The following is a 10,104-nucleotide window of genomic DNA, read 5'->3' as shown; positions in this document are numbered from 1 at the left end:
ACGACCCTTTCACAGGGGTCACCTAAGACCATCCTGCATATCAGATATTTACATTATGATTCATAACAGTAGCAAAATTACAGTTATGAAGTAGCAACGAAAATAATTTTATGGTTGGGGTCACAACATGAGGAACTGTATTTAAAGGGCCAGAAGGTTGAGAACCACTGAGTTAGATGAAGAGAGCAAAGAAGAAAGAAGACTCCCAGTTTTTTGGACTGGGGAAGGGGAGAACATAGTGCTGTTATCTGTAAGGGAATAAGTAGGGAGCTAGATTGTGGAGTAAGAAGATGTGTTCAGTTTTGACATGTTTGGTTTGCAGTCTTTGGATAATCCAAGAAGAGATATCCAGCAAGCATTGGATAACACATATCAAAGCCGGAAGAAAGGAACCAACTTTCAGGTGGTAGCAGAAACCATGGAGTTTCAATGGCCATGAAATCACCCAGGAAAACTGGATGGTGTGGGAAAATAAGTTTACAGATGAAGCCATAATAAATTTCAACATCTGTGATAAGGACATAGGAAAAGAAGACCTTGATGTGGGCTGAGGAGCTGTGAGCAAGGAAGGAACAGGACTCCAGGCAAAAGCAGTTCCACGGGAGTCAAGAGATGCCAGAATGTTAGCTAAGAGATGTCCAGGCGTGTCAAATATTGTAGAAGTTGATCAAAAGTCAGGACCAAAAACTGTCTGTTGTAATTTGCCATCCAGAAGGTGGCAAAAGCGGTGACAGTAGTTTCAATTGAGAATAAATTACCTCTAAGTTCTTGTTCATTCTAAGATCCTATGAGTCTATGGAAGAAGTTCAAGATTGAGTTCTACATATTTCTGTTATGTATAAATATGTATTTATATTTAAAATTTCTAATAATCATCTACCTTTTCCAGCCAAGTTATATTCCAGTTTAATATCATCAAGAGTTTACTCATTTTTTACCTTCTGCCAGATTGGAGGGCGGCTAAAATAGGTGTGGCGCACCTGAAAATTAGAATCCATTGGGTCTAGAAACTAGACTCAGCTCTAACTGCCTGCTAATGTTCGTTAACATCTTGATGTCAGTTCTGATTTTCCACTCAGAGCAATAGCAGTGAACTTAATTTCCTCTTCAACTGTGCGGTTCAGTGCCTGTCCCCTCAAGCCATGCAACAGTTTCCCACTGCTGGACTAAATGTCCCCATGGCCTGCTATTTGGTGATGGGAGGCAAAACTATTCAGTGATTTCATTTTTTTCTACAAGTTACAGAAAATGTACTGGGCCCTTCCTGGGGGTCTTGTGTCAAGAGGTTGGGACCCAGCTGTGGCAGGTGAAACAGCTCCCATGCAATGGATCAGCGTAATGTGTGAGATGAACAGAGGCCCTGAAATGTTTACATGGGGTGCCAAGGAGTCTTAAGAGGCCAAAATTAAAGACTGTAATGTTCCTTCTTTAAAGCACAGCCCAAACGGGCCTCTAAAGAATGAGCGGAATTAACTAACGTACCGAACTACACATGCACAGCCAGCAGATGAACGTCCATTAATGAACATTTCAAGCACTGTGGAGCCTGGAGCTTCATGAGCTAGAATAACTAATGTGTAATGGTGATATTTCCATTGTAGATTCTACACTGGCCACTAGGATCTTTCCTGCTGCCTAAGTTTTTCTCAAATAACTTCATTTTATATTGTTACACACAAAAATTATCTACTCAAAAACTGTGGTAAGTGCATTTATTTATTTCTGACATGAACCGAGGAGACGTGCCTGCATTTTTTATCTCACACACTCACAGACACCCTCACAGTCTGCAATTATTGTAAATCCATGAATGGCACCTTAAGGGATTTTAAGTCATAAATGTTAGAGGACAAACTTGTAGCTAGAATTACAAATCTTGTGACTTTCCTTAAAACTCTTTTTTAAAGGCTCTGGAAAAGTTGCCTTAAAAAATTAGTTGTATAACTTAACTTTTCTCCTTAAAATTTGAAAGCCCCAAATTAAAAAAAAAAAAAAGTTAGTTCCCAGAGCACACCCACACTCAGCTGACTTCCCTCTCCATAAGCCTGAGCCAGCAGACTCTAAAGTTTAACTGATCATCTGGTTTATTTTATCCACAGTCAATTTTCATTTGTTAGGAGAGAAATAAGTCCTTTTTATCTTTGTCTTTCTTCACTAGTTAAATTATATAAGCCCTCAAATACTCCATGGGTGTAGTGCAGGCAGAGTTTTATTCTTGAATGACATAGATCTAACTTTCTAATTTCAAATAAAATGTTTCTTATTTATTAAAGCTTGCCTTTATCTTCCTGATAATTTAAAAGAAAAAGTCATATAGGAACAATAGTAACTCACACCGAACTTACAGGACTATATAAGACCTATTCCAAAGACAACCTTTGTTGAAAATGATTCCACATAGGTACTGAGCAAACCCTGGTCAGAATCATGCTCAGAGAAGTCATGGCAACCTTCGGGATTTAAAACGTTTAAGAAAAATATGGAAGTGGGTTTTCCCTTTTGCCTCCATGCAAACACTTTTCTGAAGAGTTGTGTTTTTAAACTGGAGTTGTAGAGACCTTGAGGGCATCCTGGGCTGGACATGGAGCATCTCTTAATGATGTGCTGGGGAGGGTAGAGGAGGAGGGACTGCTGGAGGAGTGACTCATCCCTTCCCACATGACAGGCTCCAGCCTCAGCCTCCCAAATCCCAAGAGGATGTGACCATTGGGATCACTGCTTCTTCTTCAGGGGCCTTGCAAGCCATAGGTGCTAACCCATAGGTGGGGTGTTGGGGAGCAGAGGTTTGAGGCAAGAGCATGCCCCACGCTTGGAATCAGGGTTGAGCTTACATCTTACTCTGGGAGGCATGGAAGGAGCTAACGGAGCTGCAGGTTTGAAAGAACCTTGTTGAGTCAGAAGCCTCTTGGATTTGGCCTCAGGAAACATGACATCACAATGCACAGAGCTGGAGGGGCACAGACTTGGAACATGAAGGCAAAAAGTGACAAAAAATAAACCCATGAGCAGGCTGGGATTCCACATCACAAAGTCTTCTGTGAAGTTTCTGGAATAGCTTATGCTTTGCTTCCCATCAAATTTGGATTGGCCACAGCAAAGGAGGAAAGAGAACAAATACAGGAAATCCATAGATAATCCCCAAACCTCCATTTGAGCTAATAGTTTAAATTCCTTCTATGCCAAGTCAAGCCTATTTTGTTTGTTTGTTTACCAGAGTTGACAATGAGGGCCCACAAAATGAACCAATCCTCTTTTAATCTCCTTCCTGTGCTTGCAGATGGAGAAAGGGAAATGGCTGGAATGTTTAATTGGAACAGATCTGCATGAGCCCCACGTTGGAGGACTGGCTCCCAGGGAGCAGGGCACTGGCCACACCAGCAGATGCTGTGGAGGAGGAGCCACAGTGTTGGGGATGGGGGAGGAGGGTACCCAGCAGAGCAGTGAGGGGCAGTGTGCAGGGATGCTCAGGTGGTAGCAGCCAAGGATGAGTATGAGAGGGGACCTGGCCATGAGTCCCAGTCAGGAGCCACCTAACATGGCCCGAGTCAGAGGCGAAGAGGCAAGGAAACAAGCTGAGAAAGTGAGTGACTGGGGGGCTACCTAGGATTGAGGCAGGAATCTCCCTCTTGCTCTTTCTACTTAGACACCCACCTGATTAAAAGCACAGGATTGGGCATGACGAAACCAACCCTGCACTAAAAGTTGCCTTTGGTGCATCGCTGCAGTTTCAGCGAGTCTGAAGCCACAGCCCCAACACCCATGCACAGAGGCAAATGGCTTTCTTTACGGTTCCAGACTTGGAGCTTCAAGGTGCCCTTTCTTCAGCTAGCTCCGTGGTGAAATGACTTCACCCGCCTTTTCTTACCTCCTCAGGTCATTTTGTCTGGGGACACCCCCAGGAGAATGGAAGCAGCTCAGGGCTGCAGGGCTGCAGGGCTGCAGGGCTGCAGGGCGGGGCCTGGGCCCAGCTGTGTCCCCAAGAAACTAACCTCAGGTAGGTCAGTTTTCTGCTCTAGGAGCCTTTGCCTCATCTGTAAAATGGGCATTAAAGTAGCCCATCTCACTTCAGCTCACAGGGCTGACGCAGGCTAGAACAACATGTCCTTTCTATTTAATGAGCTAACTGAGAATACATTTTAGGGACTTTTTCCTTCCTACCTCCCCTCCTTCCTTCCTCCTTTCTTTTCTTTCTTCCTTTCTACACATTTTTTTCCTTTTCTTTTTCTTTTATTCTGTTTGGGAGCACCTCCCAGCATTCCCCTACTGATATTCTGATGCTTTTCAACTCCTTTCCATATGGTAATAATTTTATAACTGTTCTGCAAAAGGAGAATTTTAAAGATAACATGATATCAACACAATGAAACAGTGGGCAGGAAAGTCTTTCAGACACTAAGAATATAAGTTCATAAGTTATTATTAAAAAACTGGAAACTTCTGGGGACACAGGAGGTACAAAGGTCAAATTGAGCCTCAAATTCCAAGTAGTTTCAACAGGACTGACTCCCGTTCAAATTTCTTCTAGAAAGTGGAAGTCCTGAATAGTCCTGGAAGGACATTGATAACAACCTCATGTGCTTTCCTTTTGGTAACTGAAATGCTTTAGCATAATAAGAGCCCCAATGCGCCTCTTGCCAGCTGTCAATAATCTCAGGCTCATAAGTCAGTATTGCCCCTATCCTTCTGAAAAGAGAAAAACCCAGCCTACCAGTTAATTGCTTAGTCCCAAAAGTCAACTCATCCTAGTCTGTTGTCCTCACTCTGAGGACAGAAAATAGGCTGGCCCCTCCTCAACCTTCCAGAGGATTCTCTCCTGCTTCCCTCTCCTCCTCGCTCCCCTCCCCCTCAGCCCTACCCCTCTAGCTGCTGAGGCAGAGAACTAGCTCATCTTTGAAGCAAGAAAGGGGCTTCTCTCCTCTTAGGCCACATCTCCTGTGTCTCACAAGTACTCCCATTGCATTAGTCCTGTCTCAGAGCCCCCTTACACTGCTGTCCGCTCCTTCGTAAGAGAGCAGGCAAATGTCCCCAGGAGACACACAGCTCAGGGCTTCCTGAGAGAGCACTGCTGGCACTGAGAGCAGACAGACAGCACATCAAACAACATCCAGACAGAAAAGTTGTTGTTGGAAGTAGCACCCCCACCAAGAGAGGTGAGGCAGCTGTTCCAGGCAAACAATCCAGGGCAGCCTGTCCTGTTTTCTTCTCTCCCTTTTCTTCCCTTTCCTTCCCTCCCTCTCCTCTCCCAGCCGTCCACTCCTCTTTCCTCTCTTCTCTTTTCTCTGTGAGGACATGAGGTGCCCAGGTCCTCAGAATTAATATGAAACTGCTATTATTGCAATTACTCTGTTGTTTTGGGGAAACGCAGTGATGAGCTCCAGCCCTAGGACCTCGCCAGCACGTTACTGTCCTTCCATGTCACAAAAACAGCAATCACAGGGGTGGGACCACCACGTCAAGAGAGAGGACCTCCTGGTTTTTACATAGATCTTTGTGATCTTGGAGGTGTTTGCCTGGTCTTGGCAGTCTGGTGTCCCTTGAAGGACTTTTTTCTAAAACATGAGACTCCTTCCACATTAGGCACTTAAAACTCAACCATTTTTTTTCGTTGCAAAAGATATTATTTTGCAGACCATCTGTTATTTAGCAACGTGCATATTATGAATAAATAATCCCAGATTCTTTTTTGCAAGCCCAGCTATAAACATATGCTCCACATGCCAAAAGAGAAGTCATTCTCCCTTTGAAAACTCATTATGTTATGCACGATGGGAAGAGAGTGGGGGAGACACTTCCTAGCAGATGCCAGAGAGGGTTATTGCTGCACGCAAATAATAACATGAGGCCAAACACGGGCCAGTCTGAGGGAGTCTTCCGCCTGCTCCGCATTCTCTGCAGTGAGGATGGACCTTCTCCTCCTGGGGCACATCCTCTGCAGTGGCCCCCCACAGGGCGCGCATGTGTGCCTATGAAACCCGAGGGCCGGTTTATGTGGACCGATCTCACTCGTTCTTTTAGTCAGATGAAACATTGGCAGTCTATGACTCTTCTCCTACAAAACAATAGAATATCACAAGTCAAAGTTACATTAGGCTTGTTTATTCCTAAAAAGTTGTCTGGAAACCAAATGTCCGAAGTGCTTCACTAAACTAGCCACTGCCCCTTCACAGAACACTCTGATTTCTGTCCCTGCTAAAATGACTCTCGAGGGAGGTTTTATGGGAAGTAGGAGAAAACTCGTAAGGAGGGAAGTCTTAGGCGAGCAGAATGCAATTCTCACCAAAGTTGACTCTTGGAGAAAAATCAAATTTCCAGGGCACTCTCGAGGGAGGTTTTATGGGAAGTAGGAGAAAACTAGTAAGGAGGGAAGTCTTAGGTGAGCAGAATGCAATTCTCACCAAAGTTGACTGTTTATTCTCTTGGAGAAAAATCAAATTTCCAGGGTCAGCCTTAAGGCAGAATTAGGGCTTGGGTCAAGTCCTCCCGGACTGTCTGTTCCTTTCTGAGGGGTGTTTTCTATTTACCTATATTCTGAGTCAAGCTACTTGACCAAAAAGGTCTGACTGAGAAAGGCAGTTAGCTTTAGAGCAAAAGTTTTTCCATCTACAGTTACCACCTTCAGAGAATTGACATTACAGTGCTGATGTAATCTGCTGGTTCCCTTTGAACAGTGTGCAATAAATTATGTCAACCCTATAGAAAGTCAAACAAGTACCAAAAAATAGAACAAGTATGCACGGTTCAGTAAAGTATAATGTTATCTTTTCCCCATCTAAAAATTAATCAATGAAATAAAACATGAACTATAGTTGACTTGGTTTCAGGAAACACAATTGAGAATTCCATTATTGTTCTTGTCTCATCCTCAGTCATAGACAGGGATTTTGTCGGTCACCATGCTGTTTACTTTGTGGATTGTAGTGGAGAAGGAATGCAGACGGACTTGCTCAGAGTTGGTAATGAACTGTGATCCCGACTCTTCTTTTCACTTTTCAGGTACAACCAAATCTTTGTTGGTATAAGTCAGTGGATCAAATGAACAAGAATCATCCAACAGCAGCAGAAATGTCACTGGAGCTGCGATCTGGCTGATCACCGAATCGATTTTACCTGGGGTCGTTTTCTGAAACTTTCCTCTGGGTGTTCTGTCATCTTTGGCAGTCTTGCCACACTCCATATCAAACTGCCATCTTTCAAGGACCTCACCACTTCCAGTATTCGAGATGACCCCCTGCCTTTTTCTGCACTGAACACTTGTACAGTGGGGCCTTGACTTACGAGTTTAATTCATTCCGTGACGGAGCTTGTAACTCAAATTACTCGTATGTCAAATCAAAAAGTGAACGAGTGAGACACGTGATGCTGGGCTGATGTTGTGGCGTTCACTGTGACGTTCGCTGCACCAACTAGCAGTGGGGTATCTGAAGCTGGCTCGTAACCCGAATTTTAGCTCGCAACTCAAAGCAAAAAATCGGCCAAGAGACGGCTAGTATCTTGAAAAACTCGTTAGTCAGAACACTTGTAAGTCAAGGCTCCACTGTATAACCAATCTCTACATTGTTTAGGTATTTCATGAGCTCAGGATCAGTAGTTACAAGCAAGGTGAGTCCATATTTCTGCATTCGAGTAAAGGTTTCAGATGGACATATGTCATGCTATTTTATATAAAACTAGAGGCCCAATGCACAAAATTCGTGCAAGAGTAGGCCTTCCTTCTCCCAGCTGCTGGCACCGGCTTCCCTCTGGCACCCGGGACCCGGGACCTGGGCTTTCCTCACAGCCCCGGCTTTGTCCAGAAGGTCGCCTGGAAGGACATCTGGTCTAATTAGCATATTACACTTTTATTATTATAGATGCTGTTGATATTAAATGAGAAGAACTCACGCCAGGATACAAGATGACTGATGCCTTGCTCAGGGAGAGCTGCCTCACCAGGCCACCCCCACAGACGTGGTGCATGCCCACCGCACACGGAGACCACGGAGCTCCACAGCCACCCACTGGTTCCAAAAATAACATGCAGCACACCATCACCTCATAAGAGAATTTTTTAAAATAAAAATGTTCACATAACTATAAAGGAAAAGATTCAGATACAAAGAATCCCCAACCCAATTTCTATAGAGATTGTATTCTGGCCATTAAACATGAAGCTACAGTATAATCTTAATTAAAGAGATTTAAGTAAATTGAGAAATATGCCTGCTATTTTCAACTTTCTTCATAATAATACCAAATTTTTTAAATTTGGAAGAAGAAAAACTAAAATACTGTGTAGATGTACATGGTGAAAATCGTAACATAAATTATAGTAATTTATATAATAATACAAAATATTTCATAAAATGTTCTGGATAAAGACAATTCATCCCAACACATTATGATGTATGCATCATGATATGTCAATTTTATGGTTCATTACTGAATATAAAAATTTCTTTAATATTCTTATTGACATTCCAGTTGCTATTCTCTTGGTAGAATAGTTTCTCCAAGTTGGAATTAATTAAAGTCAATGCAATAACTACAATGATTCAAGAAAGTCTGCTTCATTTGGCATTAGTGGCAACAGAACACAAATTATGTAAAACTTTTAATTATGGAAGCATAACTAGTGACTCCATTAAAAGAAAGCCAAGAAAATAAATTTCATGAAATAAATATATAATAGTTTATTAATTACATGGTCGTTATTATTTTACTCTCCCCAAAATTACTAGCCCATCAACATATCACTCAGATATATGCAATAATAATTAAATTTAGTTATCTTTGATATTTTGCCAACCATCACTGTACACTTATTTTCAATTTAGATAAACACAAGTTGCCAAAAGCAGATTTAGAAGAAGTAGAAAACCAAAATAGTACTATTTTTAGGGAAAAAACTCAAATTTGTAATTAAACACACTCCCCAAATCTCCGGAACCAGAAGGATTTACTGGCAGATTCTTCTTACCATTTTTATATAAACTTTTCCAAAAAATATAGAAAATGCTGGCCGACTTCCTAGCTCATTTTATAAGTCCAGAATCACTAAATGACAAAACCTGACAAAAACACTAGAATGAAAGACAAGTTCAGGTCAATTACCCTCATAAGTAAAGATGCAAAAAGCCCTAAATAAAATGTTATCAAATACTTTAAATCATATATACTTTATGATGTATAGTATATTTTGAAGTACATAGTGAGTATCAGCAATATATAAAAATGACAATCTATCAGAAACAAGTTGGATTTATTCTAGGAAGCAGGGTTGGTTTAACCTTTGAAATGAATCACTACATTAATAGAATAAAAGTGAAAAGAAAACATGATCATGTCAATCCTATATAATAAAAGGGTAATAATACAAATTGACCCTAACGGCAGAACCACCAGAACAACCAGTCGCTATGATGCACACTGACCACCAGGGGGCAGACGCTCAACACAGGAGCTGCCCCCTGATGGTCAGTGCACTCCCACGGGGGAGCTCTGCTCAGCCACAAGCTAGGCTGATGGCTACAAGCGCAGCGGAGGTGAAAGCTCTGCTCAGCCACAAGCCAGGCTGATGGCTACGAGCGCAGCGGAGGTGGAGGGAGCCTCTCCTGCCTCCTTGGCAGCACTAAGGATGTCTGACTGTGGCTCAGGCCCACTCCCTGCCAGGAGTGAGCCTAAGCCATCAGTCGGACATCCCCCAAGGGCTCCTGGGCTGTCAGAGGGATGTCTGACTGCCAGCTTAGGCCCGCGGGGGATGTGTAAAAGACATTTAATAAAGTTCATTGCCAATTCATGATAAAAGTTAACTCTTAGCAAATTAGAAATGAAAAGGTAACTCAGTCACTATCAGTGCCTTATCCATATTCCAGCTGTGACTCTCTCCAGGCTTTTTTCTACGCTGGGGGAAGAGCAGGTCACAAATACTGGGGAGTTGATGTTTAAGACCTAGCCTTCAGCCCCTGGTGGAGGAGCAATGGGAGGATAAATACTCCAGATTCCTCACCCTTTGGCCAGGGTAACTGAGGTGCTCTATACAGCCTTCAAATGTCCCCAGGGCACTTAGCTCCAGTTGCCCACGTGCTAAATGGATGATCTCTCTGTGTAGTTCCCTCCTCTCCAAGA

General features: G+C 42.8%; 1 pseudogene; it reads right to left on the bottom strand.

Annotated features, from left to right (window-relative positions):
* Positions 1-6,862: 6,862 nt before the first annotated feature.
* LOC102258910 lies at positions 6,863-7,956 on the bottom strand (annotated as a pseudogene).
* Between the last annotated feature and the right edge of the window lie 2,148 nt (positions 7,957-10,104).

The sequence above is a fragment of the Myotis brandtii genome, unplaced genomic scaffold (assembly GCF_000412655.1).
Source record: "Myotis brandtii unplaced genomic scaffold, ASM41265v1 scaffold240, whole genome shotgun sequence".
NCBI classification, from domain to species: domain Eukaryota; kingdom Metazoa; phylum Chordata; class Mammalia; order Chiroptera; family Vespertilionidae; genus Myotis; species Myotis brandtii.
This window is presented reverse-complemented; position numbering and strand designations above follow the sequence as displayed.